Here is a 14590-nt window from a genome sequence, read left to right on the forward strand (position 1 = left end):
TTAGAGTTTCCAGTTTTTCTGCTCTGTTTTTTCCCCATCTTTGTGGTTTTATCTACTTTTGGTCTTTGATGATGGTGATGTACAGATGGGTTTTTGGTGTGGATGTCCTTTCTGTTTGTTAGTTTTCCTTCTACCAGACCTCAGCTGCAGGTCTGTTGGAGTTTACTAGAGGTCCACTCCAGACCCTGTTTGGCGGGGTGTCAGCAGCGGTGGCTGCAGAACTGTGGATTTTCGTGAGACCACAAATTCAGCTGTCTAATAGTTCCTCTGGAAGTTTTGTCTCAGAGGAGTACCCAGCCGAGTGAGGTGTCAGTCTGTCCCTACTGGGGGGGTGCCTCCCAGTTAGGCTGCTCAGGGGTGAGGGACCCACTTTAGGAGGCAGTCTGTCCGTTCTCAGATCTCCAGCTGTGTGCTGGGAGAACCACTACTCTCTTCAAAGCTATCAGTCAGACAGGGACATTTAAGTCTGTGGAGGTTCCTGCTGACTGTTTGTCTGTGCCCTGCCCCCAGAGGTGGAGCCTACAGAGGTAGGCAGGCCTCCTTGAGCTGTGGTGGGTTCCACCCAGTTCGAGCTTCCTGGCTGCTTTGTTTACCTAAGCAAGCCTGGGCAATGGCGGGCGCCCCTCCCCCGGCCTCGCTGCCACCTTGCAGCTTGATCTCAGACTGCTGTGCTAGCAATCAGCGAGACTCCCTGGGCATGGGACCCTCCGAGCCAGGTGCGGGACACAATCTCCTAGTGTGCTGTTTTCCAAGCCTGTTGGAAAAGCGCAGTATTAGGGTGGGACTGACCCGATTTTCCAGGTGCCGTCTGTTACCCCTTTCTTTGACTAGGAAAGGGAACTCCCTGACCCTTTGCACTTCCCGAGTGAGGCAATGCCTTGCCCTGCTTCGGCTCGCGCACAGTGCGCTTCACCAACTGTCCTGCACCCACTGTTTGGCACTCCCTAGTGAGAGGAAACCGGTACCTCAAAGAGAAATGCAGAAATCACCCGTCTTCTGTGTCGCTCAGGCTGGGAGCTGCAGACCGACCGGAGCTGTTCCTATTCGGCCATCTTGGCTCCACCCCCCCAAGTTAAATTTTTTCTATCTGATTACAGAGTCAATAAAAATTGCATCTGTATTTAGAGCAGCAACATAAAACTTTATTAGAAAGAAATACTATATCTGGACCAAAAAACTGCAGCATGGTTTGGAAATCTAATGACTAAGAAGGTAAAACTGGCAACTATGTGCAACTACTGCTCATAGATTCGGGTTTTTTTCCCCCCAACATCTTTAAAATAAGCAGCCCCCACAAAGGGATAATCCATTGAATAAGGAGACGATGTAGCCAAATAAGGGATGATATGGAAAAACACATGAAATTAAATCAACATAAAAAGAACACACAAACGCCATGGAAACTTGAGAAGGTGAAAGAAAAAAAAAACAACCCAAGCAAGGACAAGTCAGCTCCTTGGAGTTGCACCAACTCTTAAGTAGCACATCCCTATTCTAACTGAAATTGATGAGTCCACACCTGGGCACTTCAGTTTGAGAAATCAATTGGTTGGACTGGCCATTAAAAAAGGACTTTGTTTTTAAGGTAGATAAAGCTTAGAGAGAGAAAGCTAAACAGAAAAGTACTAAATCCTTGTGAACTCAAAAATGATTTAGGAAGTCAAATGAAGCAAACTAAAAAATCGGATGAAAATGTTTCTCTAAGAGTAAAACCCAGTTTTCTGTGTGATTTAAAATCAAACAAACACACTATAGAAGATAAATTTTCAAAGTGCACCCAATAAAACCTCAGAGGTTCCCTGGAGTGTGTGGGGTAGCATAGATTGAGACAGGAAGTGGGTTCAGGCCCATCTTCCCCAACCCTTCTTCACTTTAATTCAAACATTTCTAATTCTCTTTTGTCTTTTGTAGTTTCATGTAAGATATCATTTTAAAAAAATGAAAAAAAAAATCTAATGTTGTCCCTTTCCCTAAGTTTGAAAATCACTGCTGAGGCTGAAATTACATTGGTGAGAAATATGATCATCATAAATCTAAAACACATTTTCTATGTAGTGCTACCAAAATACAAAGTTTCATCAAATATTTCACTACTATTTCTGTAAAATAAGTGAGAAAATTAAGTTCTTGGGAAGAAATTAAATTTTGTTATTACCACCTCCCAAAATCTGCTCTTCTGCTGGCTCCAAGATACCAATATTTGATAGTGTGAACAAATTTCTAACAAACATTCCAGTCACACCGTACCCCAAAGACATTTCATTCAATGGCTGCACAGTTTCTTTTTTGAGAAGGCAAGCCTCAAATTTATAGAAAACTCTAGAATGAAAAATGTACAATTACTAAAGACATAATAACACACATTATGTCAGGGCAGAATCTGCATAGTGCTTTTAAACATAATCACCAATGAAGAGTAGCCAAATTCCGGAACTTCACACAGCACTCATTAGCAAACAACATCAAAGTGTAAATGATACGCAGGAAAAAAACCAAGTAACACCAATGCCATTTTTCTTTGATGGGCTCATGAAGAAAAGTGGAAATGCAGGACGAAAAGTGGAATCCAAGCTTTGGCCATGTACTGAAACTTCATTACTTCAGTGAAACAGAGCAAATCTCCATGGAAAGGACTCATTCAGCAAACATTAAGTTCTTTCCATATATTTTTTTTCCTTCACGTAAGGTTAAACAGAAGTTGCTGTCATTCTAGAATCAGTGATTACAATGCTTTTTTAATTAGAAAAAAGGTTACTTGAATATTTACATAATTTTATTGCTCTTTATTTTAACAAAAACTTTTTTCACTGATTTGTAGACTTCATCCATTAACGTATGAAAGTGAAATCCATCTCTCAGGAAGATACAGTTATGGCTGAATGTATCTGATGCTGAGAGTACAGCATAATTAAGAAAAATCCTTGCATGTCATTTGGTTCTTGTTGCAGTCTTCTGTGTTCACCTCTCAGAAAGCAAAAGAATCCACTTGACTTTCAATAAATACCAAATTATTTAAAAAAAAAAAAGTTTCCACAGACTAGAGATCCAAGAAAAAGCAGTTCTGATGAATGATTCCCAGAATCAAGTGAGTCCTCCTTTAGTCCAGTGAGATGATGTCAGGAATGTTACTTCCACTGCTGGTTGTGACCCCTGTCTCACTCCTGATGCTGGATGAACTAACATGAGTACTGCTTTCATGGGAGCTGGTGGTGGTGACAGACGTACTGCTTGCTGTTAAGGGTGAGGTAAGACTATCCAAAAACATAGGAGGACAGTACTGGGGATCAACTGGAATAAGGGAAAGAAAATCCAAACCTGGCAAATCTGATGACATGCTTGATATTGGCGTATGGTGGAATGGTACTGAGTAGTCTGTTAATGAAGGCGGAATAGCAGCAGGATCAACCGAAGTCATACTGGGCACCCTTACAGAAGATGGCTGATACATGAGAACCCCTTTGGTTGGGCTGCTTTGTGTTTCTGACATAAAGATAAATAGATTTCTTTTTTGTTCCATGATAGGTGGAATAAGGCAATCTGGGCCCAGTAATGCTTGTTTTTTAACTCAGTGTCATCACTATCTCTCAGCCAGTGTTGTGTCCCACCCACCAATGGCCCAGTGAAAGGTGATCCCGGATCCCTTCTGAATCACTGAATTATTTGCACACAAACTCATCTATCTGATCTGTCCATCCTCCATGATAAACGGAAATTAGTTTCATTTTCTGCCCTCCCCTTCCTCCTGGAATATCTGACTCTTCAATAAATGAGAAGACAGAGTTATGGTTCATTTACTGACTTGATATTAATGTTTCGGAGAGCATTTAAAACATTTATAGCGCAGCAGTCTTCCTTTTCATAGGAAACAAAAGTCTTCTAAAAGGCAGTCTCATTTCCCGTGTGATTAGTTGAGTACAGAAACGGTGTAGTCAGAAGGAAGGGTTTGCCCTGAGTCAGCCTGGGCTCCCGGGGCTGGACGGAGCTTGCATTTCTGAGCTCCCAGGGCGCCCCCAAGTGGCGATGTCAAGCTCCAAGTTGTTCTCAGGGTGCTCAACAGCAGCGCTTTTATAAGGTTCTTTTTGTTTTGTTTTGCTTTGGCTTTTCTGTTGTTTGTTCGGCTGCTTTTATTTTTGCAGTTGGCTGAATTCATCAGAGGGTTATACAAATCAAAAACTGTAAGGGAAGAGGGTCTACCAAGTTGTTTGGCAAAGATAGGGGTGCTATCACGGAGGATGCTGTGGTGTGGTATGAGTGGGAAAGAGAAGCAGTAAGAAGAAAGGAGAATAAAAGAGAAATCCACGAAGCTATAAGAAGTGTTTTTTGTCACTTTTTTATGCTGATTTATTCACCTGGATCAAAATAAGGAAAAACACACGAGGTCTAAATCATCAAAATAGGTTGCAAGATAAGGCAGCACCCTTTATGAGGCTGTTTCTCTTGCTTTCTGTTTTCAACACCAGTTCTGTGTAAGATGACCTGCAACATAGACTCTGCAGGTAGAATCTGTTAGTGGCTGACCCCTGCCTTATATAAACAAGGCTGGTAAATATGCAGTGAGACTCACATTCAAACAACAATTCTACGGGCTGGATTAAGACTCAAAGTCCCTAAACACTCATCAAATCATGTTGCCTCTCCCATATGCAATTCCAGAATGATAATTTATTTCGTTAACTAATAAAAACAATATCATGTGTGCTGAAAGTATTTTTTCCCACATATTCTGGGTACAAAATTCTATATATGTTCGTAGGGGCTGGAACATTTTTCCTTTAACTGTGATTCTTATTCCGATTACTAGTATTCTGAATGCACACTTAGCCTGCATGCTACATGGCCTGTGCAGCTCCTCCCTCCTTCCCCCGGAAGAGGATTTCAAGCCTGTCATCTTCAACTCATAGCAGCCTTGGTGGAGTGGGTTCCAAACTGGCTCTTAGGATGCCAGCTCAAAGTCAGCCTCTTGGGAGTCTCTTTAGGGCAACGGGGTTTTGCATTTCGACACAGCTTAAGTATAAAGTGCAGATAAACATAAGAGTGTTATTTTAAAATAAATTTGCTAAAAAGCATTATTTCTCTTTTCCCCTCTCCCTTCTCTGTCCTTCCTCTATCCTCCTCTTTCAGACTCATACTCCTCCTCTGTGGCTTTATCAATCCTGGATAGAAAACATCTCACAAAACCTGTTCTCTTCTCTTCACATATGTAAGAGGCCTTCAAGCATTGACACACATTTTCCTCCAGATTTTCTAGTTGAAGAAATGTGCAAAAATCAATAAAAAGCTCAAATACAGTGGCATTTTTCCCCAGAGTTATGGACAATAACAAATAATCAGGTGGGAAAGCTTGATGATTTTCTTTTTAGATTGTGAGCTACAGGCAGCCATATGTGTTTTAAAGGTTAGGTACATAAAAGAAGTTTTGAGGTTTCCCCCTCTGTAACAACTGATTGGCCCTCTCAGGAGCTCTGTGCTTAAATAAAGCTGTTAGGATTGGCCTCTCTTAGCATGCTTAGGCCATAGATGAGCGTCGGATGCTTAGCGACTTATCCTGGTGCAAGAGCCAGGCAGTGGAAGAACCAGGTGTACGGTGTGTCCTACAGGAATGCTTTGGGCTGTGAAACAATTCCTGGCTGAAAGGGGCTAAGCCCGGGGGATTTTATCTGGGTGGGAAGAGGATTCTGGTTTTAGTTCAGTACCTGCATGCTATCAGGGCTCAGGGTGTGCATCCTTGCAAACACTGGCCTCTTCTTCTCATGGTTTTTTTTTTTTTTTTTTTTTGAGACAGAATCTGTCTCTGTGGCCAGGCTGGAGTGCAGTGGTGCGATCCTGGCTCACTGCAACCTCTGACTCCCTGGTTCAAGTGATTCTCCTGCCTCAGCCTCGTGAGTAGCTAGGATTACAGTCATACACCACCAGGTCCAGCTAATTTTTGTATTTTTAGTAGAGCTGGGGTTTCACCACGTTGGCCAGGATGGTCTCGATCTCCTGACCTTGTGATCCGCCCGCCTTGGCCTCCCAAAGTGCTGGGATTACAGGCGTGAGCCACGGCACCCAGCCTCTTCTCATGGTTTCCAAAAGGCTACAGCAGCTTTGAGCATCAAATCCTCACACAACTATGTTCAAAGACGCAAAACAGGAGGAAGTGATGTTGGCAGGCCAGAGGAGGGGTCCCTCCTCTGACCACTCTCTTCTACTAGAGAGAAAAATAATCTTTGCCACAGCCTCCCAGAATACTTTTTATTTCTGATTCATCAAGCGGACACCCTTAACTTGTGGATATTCTATATTGGCAGGTAAATAAGTGAGAAGGGATATGGGTGCAGCACTGGGGCAACCAGTGAAAGGTTGGCCATACAAGCAGGTGTTTCATTAAGAGGGAAGAATATGTGAACCATGCCCACAGGAAAATTTATATAGTTTCCTCTTGGAAAACAACAACAAAAACCTTCTGGTCTTATCCAAAGCACTAATTGGATGAAAAATGTCAAGCTTTTCTCAGTGTTTGGTGCAGTACAAAGCTAGGGTTATTTCTAAGTGGAGGAGCAATAGAAGATAGCATTGTAGAACTCTTCCGTCATGCTGAGAGAAGTTAGATATGACCAATACGATGAAGGGAAATGATAAGGTGACATTATCCCTGAGCTAAAAGTCACCGAATCTGGGACAAGGTATGGGCTAGTCAACTTGTGGAGCACTCCAGCCCCCTTCTCAATGAAGATTTTAAGGCAAACTAGAACTGCATTAAATTTAGTGACTATTTTTCCTCAAAGACCAATGACTTCAATGGGAGATAGAAGAGTCTGTGGATCACTTGCTTTTATTCTCTTCCTATAGCTGTGAAAATTGATTCAAGAAATTGCCAACATTCCACTTTAATCAGGGTAGAAACAAAGAGTTGGATGTGGTTTATCCATTGAGATGCTCTATGCATTGGCGATGCCATCATTTAAAAACATCATGGAGACTGTTTTTAGTCATATGGACAAATCCAAGCAGGCTGCTTTCCCAGGAAATCAGGAGCTACCTATGAAGTTCTAGGCTTGAAGTTTTTTGATTAGTGGACTTAATAAAATGTAGATGTAATCAGTAGATAAAAAGTGAGTACTTGCTGGGCATGGTGGCTCACGTCTGTAATCCCAGCACTTTGGGAGGCCAAGGTGGGCGAATCATCTGAGGTCAGGAGTTGGAGACCAACCTGGCCAACATGGTGAAACCCCATCTCTACCCCAGCTAAAAATACAAAATTAGCCAGCTCTGGTTGCACATGCCTGTAATTCCAGCTATTTGGGAGTCTGAGGCAGGAGAATCACCTGATTCCACCCGGGAGGTGGAGTTTGCAGTGAGCTGAGATCATGCCATTGCACTCCAGCCTGGGTAAAAAGAATGAAACTCCATCTCAAAAAAAAAAAAAAAAAAAAAATAAGGACCTATTCCAAGATTTTCATTAAACACCCAGATAAGTATACCACCCGAGGATCAGTATTATAACCAGGTATCTTATTGGAAGTCTTGTGTTTTATCTTGGAATACTCATGAGTTCGGTATTCCATCTCCTGGTATATTTGGATTGGATAATTTTATGTTATTTGATAAAACTGCCTACTCAAGGAAGATAGTTATCCTAGGGATTTGAATATCTCAATTGGGAAACTCAGCATTCATTGAGACCACAATCAACCATGTACATCTCATTTTGAGTTGGACTTGAAGTTGGGGATGAGATCAGAGCCCTGAGAGAAATTTAAAAAGGAATCCGGAAAGGCAGATGTAAATATCGCCTTACACTGCTTCTTCTTTTACCCCAAGATGGCTAAGAAAGCCTTCAAAGTCCTTTGAAAGCATTAATTTATCCAACTTTTCCCACAAAGACTGAAATGGGTCTGCATCAGTGATGTAATTTGGGTATTGCTGGGTTATACAGAAGCACAATGGTGATGTGATTATGGGTGCGCTGTGAAGGACTGAGTTAATGGAATCCCATCAGGGACTCAGAGCACAAATTCGGGGAACAAACAGGACCCACCTCATCCCGCTGCAGCTGAGAGTCACTGTTGTTGCTGCTGTGAGTGAGGGAAAAAGGCGGATCAAATTGCAGGCTCATGTGACTGGTGGATTTATTTAGCCAATGGGCAATTTCGGTGTTACCTCTCAAGCAAAATATAAGTAATTGTTGAGAGAATTACTTTTTTGATTACCAAATTACTATGATTTGAAATGCAATTAGTAGTATAGACAAACCTATTTTTCTCCTTTATGAGAAGGAAATTGTTCGGAAATGGGTATAGTGGTGCTGATAAAGTTACAGTCCACAGTGAATTAAATTACCCACAAGAAGCAGATACATGGTTTCATTTCAGTTTTATTGCTCCTAATGCAATTTGTTTTCGTTAATGAGAACCCACAAACATGCATGAATCAGGGTTTTGCACTGATACCTCCTGTGTGGGGGAGTTCTCTTTCCAGGTTAGGTTTCATTCTCCATATTTAAGATCTATTGTGTGTATATTGATATTTGCCTATAAATATTAAACATGCACCTGTGGTTCAGAGAATATGTTAAAATTCAAGAAAAACTACTGATCTACCTAAAGTAGCATCGACCCATTTTTTAAATTTGTAGATATTTCCATTTGTACATGGAAATTTAGAGGTAATCTTAAGTGATGGTGAAACATAAAATTAAATGGATTTTATAATGAACTCTTTAACATGCTTTAAAGGAGTGGATTCAGGAAAATTAAGTTCATAAAAGTCAGGTTTCAACTTAAACTGTTTATTAACTTTATTGATTTTTAATTAAGGACAGGATTTTTTTATTGCATTAAAAAAGCAACGAGTCCAAACTAGAGGCACGGAAGATTTTTTTATGAAATCATTTTTTGAAAGTAAGGCTTTTTTTTTCTTTGCAATTCTGCAGAGTTCTTCTGACAAATTGCATACGTTCTGGGAAGATGGGAAAGGCTCTCTGCTTACGTGCAAAATCAGAGTATCTCAGATAAGCCACAACAGTTGTGGTATCTTAGTTTGACCATATCTTTGCCTTTGCTTTGACAATTCCCTTTTGACTTCTACCTTCTTCCTGACATGAACCTTAAACATCAATTCAAGGGTGAAACAGCGTCTGAAAATGTCCTGCAAAGACTAACCGGACTGCATTCTTTTTTGATTCTGAATAAAGTCTTAGCAAAGATGTAAAACAAAACAAAACAAAACAAAAAACTCCCTTCCTCATTTAAATGGTTTCTTTTTTTATTCTTGAAAAACCCTTAGCCTTAGCCTTAGGAGAATCCTTGTTCAATCCTTTAAATGTATAAGCTGTTATCTGAGACCTAAGCAAACATTTGAGAAATCTTCCAGGTCACCTTGGTGCCATGAAGAAAATGGCTCTAGTACATTGCTCTAGTGCAGTGGTTCTCAGACTTGTGCATGCATCAGAATCATCTGGAGAGCTTGTTAAATGCAGCTTGCCCGGCCCCAGCCCTGAGTTTTTGTTTCAGTTGGTCTGAGACAGGGCCCATGAATCTGCATTTCCAACAAGTCCCTGAATGATGCTTTCGCTACTGGTCCAGAAACAACTCTTTGAAAGCCACTGTATGAGTAGATTAAAAATGCTACTTGGTGCTGCTACAATAGATAAATTACAGCTTTATTGTGAACACATTTGCAAGCTAGTGGTTTCTAACGGTCCTTTTGTAGTAAGACTAGCAGGGCTCCAAATGTACCAAAAGGAGCAAGAAATTGAGAAAACGGCATCTATTCACAAAAGAAAAGCATTATCAGTCTGATAATTTGTAGTATCAGTCTTGCGTCACTTTGAGGAGTACTGACTATCATCTTCATGAAAGCAAGTTCACTGTAGTTCATCATTTCATCCTTAGAATGTAGCACAATGAGTGGCACATAGTCAGCACTCAGGTGTTAACTGAATAAGTGAAATACCTACAAGAAGCATTGACTTCACATGCCATTTTTTCATGCATTGATTTGGCTTTAATGACACAAGCATGCTGTTTAACCAATTATCCTCAGTGACTTACCCAACAAGTATTTATTCCAAGACCCACATTTCTGCTGGTTAACTGTGATTCAGCTGGTCTACACTGGGCTCGGCTAAGAGACTCTGCTGTGTACTCCCCAAATATCTGGCTTAGCCCCAGGCTATGGGTTGTATTGAGGTCTTCTCCAAGTGTGTTTGTTCTGGGGCCAGGCTAAAGCATCGGCTGTTAATAGGGACACGTTTTTGTATGGTGGATCATCAGAGTGCAGAAGCCAGCCAGGGTATGCAAGCAGCTGCAAAGCCTCTGCGTGCATCATGTCCACGCACATCCCATTAGTCCAAGTAAGTCACATGACCAGTATCAAAGTCAGGATGGGAGTAGGTGTCAGGGGACAGGTTAAGATGCTTTCCTGCAGGGGGCATGGGGTGGAGAGTAGTATTTGCTGAACAACATTCCAGTCTGTTACAGTTTTGAATATGGCAATAATGGCTTATTCCATTTAGGACTCAAAGATGAGTGTTCAGGAGCTGGATATTTATAGGTTGGAAATGCAATCACATGCTCCACTATCTTATGCTCTTGAAAGAAGAGGCTGCTACTCAGACTGTCCCACTGAACATCTGAAAAGGTGGTTTGTCACGTAAAGGAAGACTCTTCCCTCTTCCCTCCTTATGTCTCACAGTCATTGTGTTGTTGGAAGAAGAGATGGAAAGATACACTGGAATCTGCAGTGCTTGGACCTGGGGGCCAACTTGCTGGGCTTTTCTTACTTTGTTACTTCTGGCAGGCAAGGCTTCTCTTTCGGGGGTGAATTAAGTTGTGCTCACACTCAACCCTCCCTAAATCTTAGTCCAAATGCTCATTTTAGAAATACACTATACCCCCTTCCTTCATTTGTAACTGCAGTGATTTTTAGCGAAGTCAAGTTTTCCACTTTCTGTAACTGTTTCTATCAGCCTGCAGGAGAGTACCAATTTACGTGGCAGGATTTGATGAGTTGGCACTGGCTCTGTTTGTTTTGCTGTCAGGAAAAGATGTTGCATTGACTGATCCTATCTTTATCCATTTTGGTTTCACTGTTGCTTTGAAGTCAAAGCCTGAGAATGCCTCTGGGTGACCTGATGCCAATGCCCCCAGAAGACAGTGTAAGCCCTTGCTCCCTGCGGCTCACGCTCAGTTCTAAGGCTGACCATACCGCAAGCAGGACTTTGTCCTTCACAAGGCATGCCAGTGGTCAGCAGAGACAACAGACACAAGCTTTCTCTTCTTTCTGAATGCAGCCATCACCTCTCCTGGTTACAAAATTAAAGCACTGAGCTGCAGAGACTCATTCCTGTCACTTAAACATTGAAGGGAAGCATATTTAACTTAATTCACCTGGCCCTAAGAAGTGTGTGGTTTGAAAAGGGCAAGGCACCCTAGGGGCACTTTGGAGCAGAAGTCATATCTCTTTTAATCTAATAAAGCTTGATCTATGAACTAAGAGGATTTGGAGAACAACATGGTTATGGTCAAATGATCACCAGGGACAAACAGAAACAGAAGACAGTCTTCTATACCCCATGCTTCAAAAACCTAAGAGCCTTGGGAAGCACTGTGAAAACGATTATTGTGTCACCAGAAAATGGGAAATGACAGGAGTTTGTGCCTCCTCTAGGGTGAGAGGTGATTATTTGGATAACTTCTGAGGCAATGTTGGTAGCACAAGGCAAGATTTGATAAATATTCAGAGGGCAGCAAGGACGTTTTAGAGAAAATAATATATATTCTACATATAGCCTACAGATATTGATCCAGAGAAGGGACATGAATGAAGGCAAGACAACAGAAGTGGAGAAAGGTAGTTAGAAAGTGGGAGAAGAAGAGTCGATTATGGTTAAATGTAGAAAGGCAAGATGAAGAACTAGGGGAGAATCCTAGAGGAAGGTGGTAAGGTTGTGAGCAGCCTTCCAGGGGGCCACAGGGAAAACATGGGATGAGGTTGGCACCGGCCATTTTAGTAGGATCAAAAGCTTGTGCAGCTCACCTGGCAATAAACCTTAACACTCATGTTGATTAACCACTGTGTTTGTGTACATGATGCTAGTGTAGTTAGTTGTACGTACGTTTTGAACTGTGTGTAAGATCCAAGCAGTGACACAATGGTAGGGCTAAAATGCAGAGACATGTGCTATTGGGAGATTGAAGCTTAACTTTACTGATGTTAGAGAAAGGCTATTTATTGGGTTAAAACCAATGATTTTACATAAAACATAATTTTTAAGTATTAAGTTGAAAAGCCCCAAATTAACCCAATTCATACTTTAACTCTGTTTTTCAAAAGCCTGAAATAGCAGTTATTGTGTGTGTGTGTATGTGTGTGAGTGTGTGCTGGATATTTCCTGTTTGAAAGTGTGTAAAAGGTCTTACTACCCAGCCCCTAGTTGAGAGTTATCTTGCAAAAAACAAAAATGGAAACAAGAAACCAAACATGTTTTGAGAGATAGAGAGTGAGAAACAGATTTTCAGAGTGGAGAATATGCCTTCTGTTGATGCATTTAGCATTGTGTTTTCTCAAGCTACCCACATTTTTAAAAATGTCTCCCCGTTTATGAGTTCAAGGTGATAATATATAAAAGACAGTGATCCCCACTGTTTTAGGGAAGACCTTCCTTCAGAGTACGCTAACTTAGGCATTTCATTTCTTCAAATATTAGTATTTGGAAAAGAAAAACAGTCTTAAATATGGTTCTGTCCTCCCTCAGCACCCAGAGAAAAGGGAAGTAAACTACAGGATATAATTCTCTCAGAAATAAGAAAACCTCTTAGCTAATAAAAATCATGCTTAGGCTGCTGAACTCAATGGATGTACTTTTTGTTATTCCTACAATGCTTAGCTTGCAGGTAGACCAAAAATTTGCCTTCATTGTCATTTTAAAAATGACTATCCAACATATTTTGCAGCATCTGCCTCATCCCAATGACTTATATTTGTTTTGTAAATTTGTTCTAGGGAAAATAAACACACACCCACACCTTTGTAATAAATAGGGAAGCAGTAATCATATGAAACTAGATAGAAAAATGGGCTGGGGGCATTTGGTTTGGAGCAGCATGGAGGAATTAAACTCGACATTAATTTGCAAAATATTTTCAAAAATATTTTCTCACACTTACCCAATAAATAGGAATAAAAATCTGCTTCATCACCACAGTGTATTTCAGACGTTCAAGGAGAAATTGAGTAGAGGGAAATATTGACATGTTTCCTTCTGAAACACTACACCTATTTTGAAATGCCCATTGGGTACTTTTGCTCCTCTTCGGGGTACCTTTTTCCTTGTTTGTGTGTGTGTGTGTGTGTGTGTGTATGTGTGGATAAGAGGAGGTGAAAGGTGATTAGAGACAAGAATTGAATTAATTATACATCATAAACATAACATGCCATAGCTTGCCATTCTTTAAAATTGTATCGCTTCACTCATTCTAACATACTAACCACTTTATTCTTTTATATGTGGGACCACAGTGTCCTCACACCCTCGACTGCAATGTGTGTATCCGTGCTTAACACAAATTTGGATGTGTGGGTGCACAAACACGCATGCATATACACACGAGGTATAGAACTTTATTTATTTATTTATTTATTTATTTATTTATTTATTTAGAGATGGAGTCGTGCTCTGTCGCCAGGCTGGAATGCAGTGGCGCAATCTTGGCTCACTGCAAGCTCCGCCTCCCGGGTTCAAGCAATTCTCCTGTCTCAGCCTCCCCAGTAGCTGGGACTACCATCACACCCGGCTAATTTTTGTATTTTTAGTAGAGACGGGGTTTCACCATGTTGGCCAGGATGGTCTCGATCTCCTCACCTCGTGATCCGCCCGCTTCTGCCTCCCAAAGTGCTGGGATTACAGGCGTGAGCCACCGCACCCGGCCAGAACATTCTTTAAAATGTCCCTAGAAGCACCGCGTTCAGTGTGCAAGGTGCAAGAGTATAGCCAATCGCTTTTCAAGTTGGGTAAAGGGCGCTCCATCTGGATCATCCTTGAGGAACAGCCTCGTGTTCATCCATGCTGTTTTCAGTCCTCCCCACTATTCCGGTTCCTTTCACACCTGCATCTTTCAGACGCTCGCTCTTTCCTGCCCTCCTCCCCTGCCCTCCGTTTCTTCTGCTTAATTGTGGGATTTGCTTCCCAGCACAAATTTTTACTTCAACTCTTTCCCCTGTTGCTTATGAGTTTTATGGTGATTTCATGTTATAATTTTAAGCAGAAATCGCTTATCATATTTTCTTAAGTAATTTAATCGGGATTTTAAACTTTAGTTAGATTATAGTTACCTACAATGCCTTGAGAAAATAATTTTTAAAAGTGGCACATATGCTTTCTTTATCCCAATGGTATTCTATGATTAATATGCACACATCTACGAAGTATCATGTACGATACATAAACTATTCTGCATAATTATTGTATTTTGTATAAACTATATTAGTATGACATTTAGTTTGTGTAAAAATATGCATGTATATTTCATAGATAGCGTATGTATATTACATAAGTGGGACCCTAACTGCATCTGTATTTAGTGAAATGTCAGGATCGCGATGCTGC

General features: G+C 41.1%; 1 protein-coding gene across 3 annotated transcripts in view; it reads left to right on the forward strand.

Annotated features, from left to right (window-relative positions):
• DPP6 (dipeptidyl peptidase like 6) overlaps positions 1–14590 on the forward strand; it is a 1188326-nt gene that overhangs the window by 299886 nt on the left and 873850 nt on the right. The window lies entirely within an intron of this gene.

Source organism: Nomascus leucogenys, chromosome 13 (assembly GCF_006542625.1).
Source record: "Nomascus leucogenys isolate Asia chromosome 13, Asia_NLE_v1, whole genome shotgun sequence".
In the NCBI taxonomy this organism is placed as follows: domain Eukaryota; kingdom Metazoa; phylum Chordata; class Mammalia; order Primates; family Hylobatidae; genus Nomascus; species Nomascus leucogenys.